We start from the raw sequence: 15038 nt of genomic DNA on the forward strand, positions 1-15038 counted from the left end.
GAGGCTGGTGGTCCAGACCATATGCTTCTTTTAGAGCTCTATATAAAGCTGGTATATATATATAGGAAACAATACAAACGATAATTTGTGAGACCATAACACATTCTTCGAGCCAAGGATCTAGATCTAATGATAGTTGCATTACTCCTCTTGCAACTTAGCGTTGGCTTTTGTTATATAGGGTTTTCAAATCGCAGCCCTTCCATAAATATTAGTTTTATGAAGCTTCTGCCGTGCTACATTTGTCAAAATTGTCACTTTTGCCGCAGTAATTTTATTTTATGTGACTACAATCCTTTCCGCTCGTCGGTCTCTGTCAGTACACAATCCACTGTGAATACTGCAGCTGCAGCTACTATATTTTTTGCATATTATTGCACACGTTGAAAATATTTTTTGTTTATTTTCAGATAAATAGAGAAAGTACAACATAGCATATTGCCGACTCGGTTGGTGCAGTGGGTACTGCGACAAGATGGTCCCTCTTAACGCCGAGTACTTAGTAATTCTGTTCAAAGAAGTCTACTTTATAAAGCTCCAATGTACATGATGTTATTCAATGATAATAATTATTATTATTATAATAACTATTATAAAATTATTTTATCACCTTTAAAAAATTATAATGAATCCTGCACAAGGACTTTCTTTGTTTAAAAGAAAAAATAAAGTAACTCCAATGAGTAGTTCAAACGTCGAACAGAGCAAAAATATATCGAGTATGATTATAATGGCTAAGCTTCGTACGATAAATTGTCGAATTACAGTAGAAATTGCTTTTCGTTGTTGACGGAAAGGATTAAATAGCATAAATGCAAACGAGTACCAGTGAGCATGGCGTAGAAATTCAAAATCAAGCCGACTTCCACTTCCGAATCAGTAAATTCCCGTGCATTAACTACCCTTAAATAAGAATTAGGGCGTTTACACACACTTAGTCATTTACTGGCGCAGTAAAGTTGTCGTAGCCGTGTCTGACTACGACTGAATCGTTCTCTGGAGTAGGAAGGAAATGAACAATTCGGTGTTGTTTCAGCGAGGAAAAGTTTAATTCTCCGTATGAAAGCGGAACTTCAGATTATCTTAACCGCGATCTCGAGTCTCGCGTTAGACTTGAGTCCCGAAACGGAGATGTTTGATTCAGTGCGGTTTGGAGGATTAATATGCATATTGCTTTAATGGAATTTGCTTCTTACTTCAGCCGGATCCTCGAACAGGTTATTTAAAAATGCTGAATAATATAATTCTAGATACAACGTGGGGCAAAAGCCCGCTACCATTTTGCTCAAAGAAAAAATAAGTAAGTTTGGCTTTATAAAAAGTTTATTTGGTCTTTTCGTTTTTTTCGTTGTAATGGTGGATGCGATTTGCTATGCAACTTTTAGCTCATCAGGACATCCTCCAACATCTGAGGCTAAATTTCTTCTATTTCGTGACAAATATTGCCTTCAAGATATTGAATCGTTTGGGGCTTATTTACATAAACTTTTGATTTCAAAAAATCCCATAAGAAAAAGTCTGGTGCTGTTAAATCCGGAGATCTGCCTGGCCCTGCTAAATCGCCATTTCGCGAAATTAAACTTCGTGGACAAACATCATTCAATAATTGAATTGTTGAACGAGCTGTGTGTGCTGTGGCCCCATCTTGCTGAAACCACATGTCCTCTAGTCCTTGCTCTTCCATTACAGGGACAAGAAAATTTCAAATCACGTCTTGGTACTGTTCAGCAGTACCGTTAACTGCAACACCTTAGTCCTTAAAAAAAAGGGACCAATGTTGTTTCCAGCATGAATATTGCACCATACAATTGTTTTTAGTGGATGCAATGATGTTGCATGAATTAGTTGAGAATTCTGTGTTCCCCAAAACCGACTGTTCTGTTTATTGACGTGGCCATTGAGAAGAAAACGGGCTTATTATCAATTTACACGAAAAATATTATATTTCACCAGACAGCCTTAGGATTGCATTAGTATACTCAACTCGTTGATCAGGATCTCTCGGTAGCAATTTTTGGACTAACTGAATTTTGGAAGGGAACATTTTCAAAATTCGCTTTAAACTGCGTGCAGAAATGTGCAACTGGGAACCACGTCTCCGAATTGATGTTTCTGGATACTCTGCAACACTATTGTGCACCAGAGCTACATGTTCAGCGTTACGAGATGTCCGTTGTCTCCCAAAGCGAAGCCTGTTTGCTGTCATATCGTACTGACGAAAATTCGCATGCATACGATAAATTGTGATTTTGTGAGATACTGAATGATTAGGATATTTTCGACGCAATATCCCCTAACTGGCAATAATAGAACGATTATTTTCAATAAACATTGTCACTATTTCTGCTCGTTCTTGTGGCGTATATTTATCCATAATAAAATTTGAACGTCTACAAAATACAATGGTTAAAGCGAAACTGAGCTAAACGTTACATAACCAAGATGGTGCGGAATTAAAAGTGTAGCTGGACTTTTGCTCCACCTGTTCTTAATCGGTTTAAAATGTTTTTGAGGAAAAGGAGGGCACTTGAACCTTATATGGAGGAATAATTTTAAAAATTTTAAAATGTTTGTGTAATTTGTGCCATAAATAAGTAAATTCCAATGAAACGAAATATGTGAAAATCAAGCAAATCAGCGACCGTTAAACTGGCGACACGAAATATATAAACAAATATTTTAGACTCTGTTTTCATTGATCTTAGTCGACACGTTGCCAGATCTCTCTTAATACAATAGATTATTCGTCATTTTTGTTGTACGTGAATCAATCACGGACGCATAATTTTTAAAGACAATAAAAAGACAAATTCCTAAATTTCATATTTCAAATAATATTAAAACGGAAAATGAGTGTGTTAAAACGTTATTAAGATAAGTTATCTAATGTCAAGAAGTGTTGTTTATGATTTTGTATTACTTCCGTTATTCCCGTATTGATAAAACTAATAAAGAGTTATGGCAAGTAAAAAAAAACAATTAAGAATAGTATGAGCATGTAAAGTTACATTTTACATTTTTTTTTTAAAGAGAACAAATTATGTGTCCCTTTATCAAAATGTATGGACAGCTGCAAAAGAAGAACCCGACATATACATCGTGCTGGGTACTAGAGGTAATTTGAAACGTTATTATGATTTTTCTTAAAATTTAAGTGGTATTGACTTCTAATTCATTTCAGGTTTCATTAATAAATGTATTTCTTTACAAAGCACTAACCGAATAGTTTAATTCCTCATTTGTAGGTGAATAAAGTAAGCCGGTGAGTTATTAGTTCCCACGTAATGCATAAGACAAAGTAGAAGACAGTAGATTAACGCGCGTCATAGAACGAAAATTAAAGCTGAACAATCTGCAAGGACTATTACATTATTCCTAATGCAGTGATTAAATCTAGTTTTATCAAGAAATACAAATATTAACACAACAACCGAAGGAGAAATACAGTGATATCAAAATTTCTTTACAAAAAGACACTGTACTTGTTATTATCATATTTGTTAATTAGGTGGATTAGGCCTCCAGTGGATACAACTACGAAAGCGTCTAGAACAACTACGAAGTCGTCTAACTCATAGGTGGTATGGAAAAGAAATCAATGTAAATATAACCAAACACAACCCTAAACTAGAAACTATTATAATTATTTACTTAATTGTAGTTTTAAATCCTTTGATAATATACGCATTAGATTTACTATAATGTAAAAATAAATTATAATTGATAACAGTATATTTGTTTAATTATTTTATTTAGATTAGAAGTTTTTTGTATCTCAAAGCCAAACTGAACTAACACTCAGAGTTGATACGGCAACATTGGGACGTTTTGACGTTACAAATTTAAATCACGTATATACAAAATGGCTTTGGATAGATATACTATATATGACATTTTATTGTTTGAACCTTGCATTAATTAATTTGTTTAATTAGTTTATAGTCAGTTTTGAAAAGTTAATAGTTCATTTAGTGATTGCAAATGGATTTATTTACTATACCTTTCTAAATTGTAAAAATTAAATTACCTAACTGTGTTAATTATTGTTTTTCATTCAACAATATATATTTAAATATTCCCTGTTTTAATATACAAAAATGTATTATTCCATTTATTCTTCCATATTTATGTTTATAATATCCAAGTTATGCTTATATTTTATAAATTAGATTATATATACTTTAATATAATTTATATAATGCTGTTACAGTTCTGAAAATAATCTTATGATAATTTTGTTATAATGTGTTGGTGTAATAAATTAAACTTATCAGTACATTCTTGATGATTAAAACTTAATGAAAATTAAATTTAATTGAATGGAATTTTAAAAAATATTAGGAAATGTTAATTTTTGAGATAGTCTTCATGAATATTAATATGTAATAAACATGTATTGCGGCATGTATTCCTTTAAATAATTTTATATAAAATATATTTATGATCTTGAATCAAATATTATTGAAGCTGATAAAATATCGCGTACAAAAAAGGTATTAAAAAGTATTAAAAATATATATAAAACGAGCTAAACCTATCGTAAAGTTCGATAGACATCAATAATACAACCTATTTTTGATTTACATTAACCGTAAAATTAAATGTTTCTCCTTACGAAAAACATGTTAGTTATAATCGTAAATAACAAATTCCATTAGGAGTAAACGGCTTTTTATGTACCGGGGCGAACTAAATCTCGCACTATTTTCCCTGTCGTCCATAATACTAGAGGAAAGAGGATCGATATAGTGTAGAGAAGCTCCGCTCTTATTCAGCGAATTAAATTGTTCCTTGACGGAAACATCTATTCATCCTGTTCTCCAGGGAACTTTGTTTACTTGTGTCAGTTATTTTAAAAGCAATCCTTACATACATATTACAGCCTTATATATATACACATATACATATACATATATATATATATATATATATATATATATATATATATATATGTATATGTATATATATATATATACATGTATATATATATATATATATATATATATATATATATATATATATATATGTATATATATAACGACTACATACATTCTTTGGTCATTTTTGCAGGAAGGAGGTATTATATATAGTCTACCTAAAGTTTTTTAATAATGTGTCATGGATATTTGTGACGGCGAGATATGGCAATATTGCCGCGTAAATTCTGAGTTTTAGTTCAGTTTGGCTTTAACAAAATTCTAATCTAAATAAGATAATTGAATAGAAATGTTATCAAATATAATTTATTTTAACATTATAGTATATCTGAAAACATTAATTATACACAATTATCACAGTTAATTATACAGCAACAATAATTTATAGGTAAAAGTTAAAACCTGTTAGCGCTATTGCATTAAGGAATTTTGCGTAAGTCTGACAAACGGACGGCGGCCGGTATTATTATTAATAATTATTTGCAGATATTTTGCTGGTCGAAAAGGATATTCCATCACAAACTGTTTGGATATGTGGAAGGTCAACCATAACAAAGGTGGAAGTTGTTATCAAACATAACACCTTCGGTTTGGATGAACTCGATATGACATACAGAGGAAGTAATTGATAAATTGTGGAATCGTGAACATATTTTAGACAGATTAAAAAGTTACGGTTTAGTGACTGAATTGGACAGTGAGTCAGAAAGTGAAAGTGAATGAAGGAAACTTTCACAATACGTGATAATGCTGTGCAACGCTGGAAATTCCTGAGACAGAATGATGAGAGTTTATACAACTAAAGGTATGCACATAATTAATTGAATATAACTGTAGAAAATGGTATTGTAGCGCGTGAAAGATTTGTGTACACAGATATGATTGAAATTGTTTAAAATAAATAAATATGAGCATTAAGTTGGAATATACGAGGAGAGAATGAATACTGTTTTGTAGATATGGTATATGCATTAGACAGAATTCAGGGATTAATTTTATGAAGATTGGTGTACACAATGAGTTGACAACACACCATCAAAGGAAACAATAATTAAACATATAAAGGTAAATATACTGTCAAATGAATGTAAAATACGTTTCTCAGATATACAATTGTTAATTAGGTGGATTAGGCCTCCAAAGGGATACCACTATATAAAAATCGCGTCTAGAACCTCAACCTCATGGGTGAAACTACAAACTAGTGTACCTGTATTATTAATTGTAGTTTTAAGTCCTTCGATAATATATGTATTAAATGTACTTAATGTTAAAATAAATTATATTTAAAATTTTATTGTCTGTCAAAGGCAAACTGAACTAAATCTCAGTGTTGATGCGGCAACAATGCAATGTTTCGAGGTCACAAATATCCATGACGCATTACTAAAAAACTTTGATTAGACTATAGCATGAGATATGACTATGATGCTAAGAAATTGGTGTGGTATGGTTTGTATTAGGTTTGTTTATAGTGGAGTTAAACCGGCGGTAATATATGAGCAGTGGATTTAATAAGTAAAACCAAAAGTTTCTGTTGGCATATGTTTCAAAAGTTGATATTAAAAGACAAAGAAGAGTGGAGCAATGTTATGGCGGAATGACTGATAATAATCCTTAACACCCAAATGGCCCATCTCTGTAATAATGCCTCTAAATTACATTTTATATAATTTATTACTACCTTATTTCTTCCTCGATACTTTCTCTTTCCTTGCCATTAATAGATCCTTTTTAAAAATTCAATCAAATCCAAAATTAACCTTAAATAAATATAGAAACAAGTTTAGTGTACTGAACATAGATTTGCAGATACATTAATAAAACTAACATAATCAACAATATTGTGAAAAGAGATATATGAAAAAGAAAATATCTATATATTCTAAATACCAGTTTCTCTACATCCACAACATAACAGTTGTCCATTTGACCTTAGTGCATTTTTTGTTATTTTCTCTTTATTTTCATGGATATAAAACAAGTTCTCTTTATCTTTATGTATATTCATTAATTTACTCATTGTTATTCTCATAATTTTCATTACTTCCTTTTCTATATCATATCGTTAATATTTATACCTTGACTTCTTCAATATTTCTTTACATTTTTCATTAAACTAATATTTTATATCGTACTGCTATTTTGCTAGCAGTTGTATTTACTCCATTTTTATTTATTGAGATATATATATATATATATATATATATATATATATATATATATATATATATATATATATTTATGTAACAGGTCAATTGAAAAATCCCCGGCCTACTATAGTAAAACACATTTTTTTGGCAAAATTAGTTTTTTTTATTCAACAAAATTCTCTTCAAGGGTGATGCACTGATTATAGCGACTCTCCAACTTTTCGATACCATTTTTGTAGTACGATTTGTCCTTTGCTTCAAGATAGGCCTCAGATTCGATGATCATCTCGTCATTCCACGAAAATTTCTTCCCAGCGAGCATTCTTTTGAGATCTGATAACAGGAAATAGTCGCCGAGGGTCAGATCTGGAGAATACGGTGGATAAGAAAGCAATTAGAAGCCTAATTCATGGATGTTTTCCATCCTTTCACTGACTTGTGGCATGGTGCATTGTCTTGGTGAAGCAGCATTGCTTTTTTCTTCAAATGTGGTCCAATAACGCTATGTAATAGTCGCTCTTGATGGTGCTTCCTTTTTTAATATAGTCAATGAACATCATTTCATGCGCATTCCAATTCCATAAATCTGTCAGCCGATTGTTGCGTTTTCCCAAGCTTTGAAGCGGGCTCATAGTGTGCAGTCCACTCGGATAACTGTCGATTGGACTTCGGAGTGAAATGATGAAATGAAATGGAGCCATATTTCATCCATTATCATATATCGATGCAGAAACTCGGATTTAATACCCTTGGTCATCTTCAAACACTGCTCCGAATCATTAAAAGTGAGGTCGCGCGGCACCCACTTTGCGCAGAGCTTTCTCATACCCACATATTCGTGAATGATATGATGTACACGTTCAGTTGATATCCTTAGAGTATCTGCTTTTTTATCCAATTTCAATTTACGGTCATTCAAAATCATTTTGTGGATTTTTTAATTATTTTCATCGGTAACAACCTTTTTTGGGCGTCCACTGCGTTCACCGTCTTCGGTGCTCATTTCACCACTTCTAAACTTAGCATACCAAGCCTTGATGGTTGATTTTCCTGGCAGTGTCCGGAAACAGCATCAAGCCAAGTTTTTGTTTTAACTATATTTTTACCCTTCAGAAACCTGCTTCACTCAAAACGCTACAATTCGCAAACTAATGATCCGACAGCTATCAGATTTATACACGCATTTTTTGAATGTTAGGGTTAACTAAAAAACATGACTCTCTTATATTCTCATCTAGGTTTTACTAAATTCCATTACTTATTTTAACTTCCTTCGTCTCTTGCTCGTTAGCTTTTACTATTGTCGAATTGTTGCACTTACCATAACATAATCTGTGTAAGCAAATATATGGTTTATTGATGCATTTTCTATTAGGTATTAACAGTATTCTGTTAATTCTCTGCATTCATTCAAAGCTGAACACTTAAACAAATGAATTTTCTACTAATTATCCAACTGAACTCCTTGGATGTGCCTGCTTGACTTCCGCACAATTTACAACTCAAGACGGGCTCGATAATCATTATGCTTCAAAATCTAAATCAACCAATATTAAGGAAAATGCTTGGTGGTGAGAAAACTGATTAGTAATGTGACTCAGGCGACGATGCTCAAAGGAGCTTTTAAGATGACTTAGTTCTCATTCAGAGGATTCTGATGATCCCAACGAATATGTCCTTTGAATTTAAACGAATTCTGTTCCCGAATTCTCTTGCTTTCGAGATGACGAAAAATCACAAGGCTAGTCCTTGACTATTTGTGGTCTCAACTTACAAAACTCGTGTTTTTCTCATGATAAGTTATATGTGGCATGTTCAGGTGTCGGTAAACCATCCGTTCTATTTGTTATTGCACCTGATGAAAAAACAAAAAAAATATACGACATTTTCATCACAAGGTACATCTAAAAAGAGAATTAAATCAATTGATATAGTTGATATTTTTTATATTAATAAAGTACTAAATTAATATTTATTTTACATTCATTGTATTACTTCAATAAAATCATAAATTTAGTTCAGCTTCAACAGGATATTCATTGACAATTGCGGTGTGGTACGAAGTTCGCCTGGTCAAGACTTTTATCATTTTGCAATGAATTTACTTTTTACTTCTCATTCTATTCTCTATTCAAAATGTTACCAGGAAATGAAAAAGGAATAATAAAATACTTATAGTTAACTAATACGATTATATATGAATATAATACATAAATAGAAAGTTAAAATATAAAAGAAAAAAACGACGAGGATGGGATTCGAACCCACGCGGGCAGAGCCCATTGGATTAGCAGTCCAACGCCTTAACCACTCGGCCACCTCGTCGATGCGCCGATTTCCTCAACTCCTTATTGTTTACAACAAAAAGTTTATTTACAAAGCACTTTTAACAATTAGTTCACGTAATCGTCAAGAAAAAATATGTTATATATCATCTACATTCGATGTTAGCTATTGCCATTAGTTTCGATTCATTAACTTTACATTGTGGCCATCTCTTTTTAACTGCTGGTCGATTTATTAGTCGTATAACCCTTTAGGATCCGGCTAAAATTTTCTTGTTTACACTGGTAAAATCGTCCGGGCCCAGCATTACCTTGCAAATTACTTGTGTTGTCATGACATGGAATTTTAATGCAGGCTAATTTGCCAGCTGAGCAGACCTTCACCCTGCCATCCGGCGATTATTATTTTTTATTCAAGTGTGAATTTTTAATGAACCAGACTAATGTATGATTAATGAACTTTTTTATCTACTCGTTCATTTATCCCCATATAATTTGTCATCTTTTTAATTTTGCAGGACACGATATTTAAAGTAAAAATATGCATATGAATGTTTTACTTTTACATAATTTTTTTACTTGACATTTTGCATTATTAATATATATATATATATATATATATATATATATATATATATATATATATATATGTATATGTATGTATATATACATATATATATATATATATATATATATATATATATATATATATATAAGGGACACCTGCCAAAACATCGCAATGCTGCTACAGCAATTCTGAGTTTTAGTATTTTTTTTCTGACATATAACAAAACTTTAACATAAATAAAATAATGAAACAAAAATGTTATGTATTATGATTTATTTTAATAGTATTGTGGATCTAATTCATATATTATCGAAGAACTTAAAACTACAATTAATTATACATCCACTATAATTTATAGGTTAGAGTTCTTTTATTATATATACATTGAAATTTTTTCCTCACTAGTATAGGTAGGGTTCCAGTCGCGTTTTTTATGTAATGGTATCCTCCAAAGGCCTAATCCACCTAATTAACAATTATATATCTGAGTCATACATTTTTCTTTCATTAGAGAGCATATTTATGTTTTACACTTAGTTCTTGTTTCTTTCGATGCAATGTATCCTTGTAAAGTAATTATGATATTACTATATTTCTCTTTAGTTTGCCCTGTTACTACCTGTATACATTTTTCTTGATAAAACTACATTTAACCACTACATATTCCTTAATGCATTTGCCATATCTACAAAACAGTTAGTATTATTTCTCTCCTCATACTTGTTAATGAAATGTTGATGTATATTCTGAAAAATAACACAAAAGCTCATAAAAACTTCACACTTGTATTGTATTATAATTTCCTACAATTAAAGTATATTAATTGTATATTAACCTTTACTTGTTTCCACTTTCATCATCCTGTCTGGGTAATTGTCAGCAATGTATCATAAACCAACATTCGTTAAGTTTTGTTCAATCACTGTCACTTTCAGAGACACTAATCAACTTAATATCTGAACTGTTTATTTCCTATCTATCAAAAACTTGCTCAAGGTTCTACAATTCCTCTTCAAAGGGTCTGATCGAGCCCACACAAATCGAAGGTGTTATTTTCGAAAATGCCTCATTTCATAAATCCAGACTGTTCTGGTTTTAATATCCTTCTCGACCTGAATGTCTATTGCAATACCCCATATCAACTCAATTTGTTTAAATATATAAATAAATTTAATAGGGGGGAAGACATACTCTGTGGCCATAATGTTCAGTAATCTCATCTACCATGAATCATTTCTCAGGCTTATTTCTAAAAACGTATTAGAAGCGTGGCAACACACAGTAATATAATGTTATACATACAATTTATTCCCCAAATAATTATTTAGTATACTATTTTACATAGAATACTGGTGAGGTGGGAAAAATTCCAACAAGTGGATCAACAAAGGCTGCAATTAAGTATATAAAATAAATTTCGAGGAAATCATGTTAAAGAATGAACTATTTCAAATTGTTACTCAGTAAATATATATGAAATATTTAATTGCATTTTATGTAATTTACTTTTTTATTTTATCATATATATATATATATATATATATATATATATATATATATATATATATATATATATTTCGAGGAAATCATGTTAAAGAATGAACTATTTCAAATTGTTACTCAGTAATTATATATGAATTATTTAATTGCATTTTATGTAATTTACTTTTTTATTTTATTATATATATATATATATATATATATATATATATATATATATATATATTGGGGAAGAAATAATTGTATTTTTCAATGTTAATTTCTTTATACACATATCAAGCACTAATTACGAATATATCGCCCTTAAGAACTTTTGCCACTTTTCTAATAAAATGATAAGTCAAGTCCGTTTCGTTATGTTTCTGATATTTCTATACAACGGATACATGAAAACCTCCCATCTACTCTCCTTACTCACAAGTCACTAAAGATGGTCTTACTTTTGTCATTTTTGATCAGTTTTGAAAAAAAACTTACATGAAAACGAGGTTCCAGGTTCTTTTGGTATATTTGTCACTTTAAAACAATATTTTTTGAGAAAAGTAGGTACAATTTATTCAGGGGATAAAATAATATGAACACTAACACTACATATAATACATATTGTTTCATGTTGGCAAAACTGCTTCCGTGTAAATAATGCAACGCATATGTTTTGTTCAGTTTATATGCCCAGTCTTGTTGGGAATATTTAAATATAGGTGAATCATATATACTTATACTAGAAATGTATGATCTCTCAAACTTCGAAAGAGGACAAATCGTTGACAAGAGACTAAATTTAGGTCATTCTGGCATGCGCACGAGGATTCGAATTTGCGACATTGCCACTTTTTACCAATTATACGCATTGAATAATTTAATCAAAATAGAATAAAGCATATTGAACTCAAGTTAAAAAAATTTGATTCAATTTTCGTCTCCCATATATGTAATAAAAAACTATGATAAACATATTTAACTTTAAAGTACTTTTCAAAGGAAAAAGATTATAGAACAATATGTAATTATTTATAAATAGATAAACATTAGAATAATAAATCAAATTTATAGTTCTTGTAAATTATTCGTATATTTGAAAAGCATATATTATGAATTCTCAAATTAGCCTAAATTTTCTCTGGATACTCAAATTTAAATCAGTTCAAAAAAGTTTTAATTTCATTTGTACAATATTTGTCTTCTACAATACAATAAAGAACAACATTTTATAAACATATATAATTTTAAAATAGTTTTAAAAGGAAAAAATGAGAAAATAAGACAATATATAATATGTATCTGTTTACTTTTACAATTACACAATAATATGTTTATACAATTACACACATCTCACACTTAACATACTCTCTGTATACATTGTCTTATCTCTCATCACTTTTGATTACATTGTACAACAAACAAAATGGACTCCTATCCCTATTTCTAATAATTCTATCACTAATTATCACTTGAATGATTTTCTCATTCTTTTTCAAAATTAGCCGCTACTAAATAAGAAGGAATATAAATAAAAATAATAATGCGAGAAACACAAAGATAACTGACAGAGGCCAATATTAAAAATGATTGTGGCCAGGCAGTTTTGACAATAATAGTACGGCAGACCATTCATGAAATGACTGTGATTGCACAACCCTTTAAAATAGAAACTAATACTAAGTTGCGAAAAGTATTAAAACGATTATATTTTTTCTATGATTACAATATACTACGATCAGTACTGCCCGCCTCCTACAGATAAGAATGGTGAATTTGGGCAGCAATATCGGCTTGACTGCCAAGAGTATCTCGATAAATATAATGATATAATTCTTTCTATAACTAGCATATAATTACCAAACATAGGCCAATAACTATAGCCAAAATATATATTTAGATAAATATAGGGGATAAAATAGCATCAAGTGTCTTCCCTGGTCAGCATAATCCCCCGGCCTTAACATAATTATCAGGAGTAACTATTATGGGTAGTTTTAAAGCTTTAAGTGATGCGTTAAGTGTGGCTCAACTGATATCCAACCCCCATATGTAGGAGAGAAAACGAGATTGTAAATTAAATACGATTCTATCTTCTTTGAGTAAATTAATATCCAAAGATGAGTTGTTTTATTTAAATAAGGAATAATACACCTACAGTTAAATATATATATATATATATATATATATATATATATATATATATATATATATATATATATTTATATATATATATATTTATATATATATATTTATATATATATATATATATTTATATATATATATATATATATATATATATATATATATATATATGTATATATATATATATATATATATATATATTTATGTATATGTTTATGTATATATTATGTATATTTATGTATATTATGTATATATACATAATTAATTAATTAATTAATACGTACGAATTTAGATCGAATTTACTTACTGAGAACAAAACAGAACAAAATTTGGTTTTGGCTAATATTGATAGGAATTCTACTGGTTGCAGTTGGATGCGGTTAAAATTACTCTCTTCAAATCTTCTAACGATATTACTTCAATGCTGTCTTCAATGCTTAATACTTTTAACAGTGATTGTGTCAATGCTTACTTCAATCAATGCTGATTTCAACTCTTTATTCAATTCTGGTAATGCTTTCAACGATACTTTTAATAATACTTTCTTCAATCAATTCAATATTTTCTTCAATCAGTTTATCGCTGAAGCTCCTCCCTCGGGTACTCGTCGGTGGTGGGCAAGGCTGGCCCTCATTATCCGAAACATTCTTCAACGAGCCGATGTGATATCGATTTTGTTGGACATGTCTGTTCTGGTTTACTGGGTGACCTTCTTGGTTCATATATATTCGACGCAAGTCCATGTTATATTTTGTCTCAAGTCATAATTCTCTTCTCATGTCATAGATATTACGAAAATCAGTTAAAGGTCTAATAAATTAGACCCCTAAACTATACAACAGAAAGATTTCTACAATTAACGTAAACTTACATTTACACGACTGCCCCAAATACACATAATTAAAATTGCGTCGCAACATCAGATGTTTTTATTAATTTGTCCATACTCTGTATATTATTGACTTCAAACTGATTAGTTTTATTCAAAATCAGAAAAGTTAAAATACATATTACTAAAAATTTAACCATAAAAAACGGACGGAAATTTAACAGTAATAAAATTGTTGCTACTGATACTACACAGTATAAAGGATAGATAATTGTCGTTTTAATCTTTGTTACTATGAAAAATTAAAAGTCAGTTTTATTAAAAATACTGTATTTTAGAAAATTGTTTTTTACATTTTGTTGGTCTAACTCAAATGAAACTGAGATCATAAAACTAATAAAATTTCTTAACAAATAGGGAAGCTTACATTTGGTTGCTGTGTATTCACAGGAACCATTGAGTTAACGAAGCCAAAAAAAAAAACAAAGAAACAAAGTAAAAGTTCCCAGTCATTTGCAGTTTTACTTCCGCAGTATTCCCGAAATCATAATAAAGTACAAATAAAGGGAAATTTTGTTACTGTTGTAATTCAGCTGATTTTCGTCGGAAGCCTGTAGGGAAAGTTCCCAGAATAAATGGATA

The 15038-nt window shown here is 30.2% G+C and overlaps 1 protein-coding gene, 1 long non-coding RNA gene and 1 other non-coding gene across 3 annotated transcripts in view; 1 reads left to right on the plus strand and 2 right to left on the minus strand.

Annotated features, from left to right (window-relative positions):
• Lar (tyrosine-protein phosphatase Lar) overlaps positions 1-15038 on the minus strand; it is a 1580452-nt gene that overhangs the window by 1208571 nt on the left and 356843 nt on the right. The gene's annotated exons all lie outside the window — the stretch shown is intronic.
• Positions 3482-5486, plus strand: LOC143197854 (uncharacterized). Its single transcript, XR_013006092.1, has 3 exons — positions 3482-3578; positions 5326-5370; positions 5424-5486. It is a non-coding gene; the product is annotated as an uncharacterized LOC143197854 (long non-coding RNA).
• TRNAS-GCU (transfer RNA serine (anticodon GCU)) lies at positions 9334-9415 on the minus strand. Its single transcript has one exon. It is a non-coding gene; the product is annotated as a tRNA-Ser (tRNA).

Source organism: Rhynchophorus ferrugineus, unplaced genomic scaffold (genome assembly GCF_030347505.1).
Source record: "Rhynchophorus ferrugineus isolate W39M unplaced genomic scaffold, kcgeb_rfMv2 rfM6, whole genome shotgun sequence".
Classification (NCBI taxonomy): domain Eukaryota; kingdom Metazoa; phylum Arthropoda; class Insecta; order Coleoptera; family Curculionidae; genus Rhynchophorus; species Rhynchophorus ferrugineus.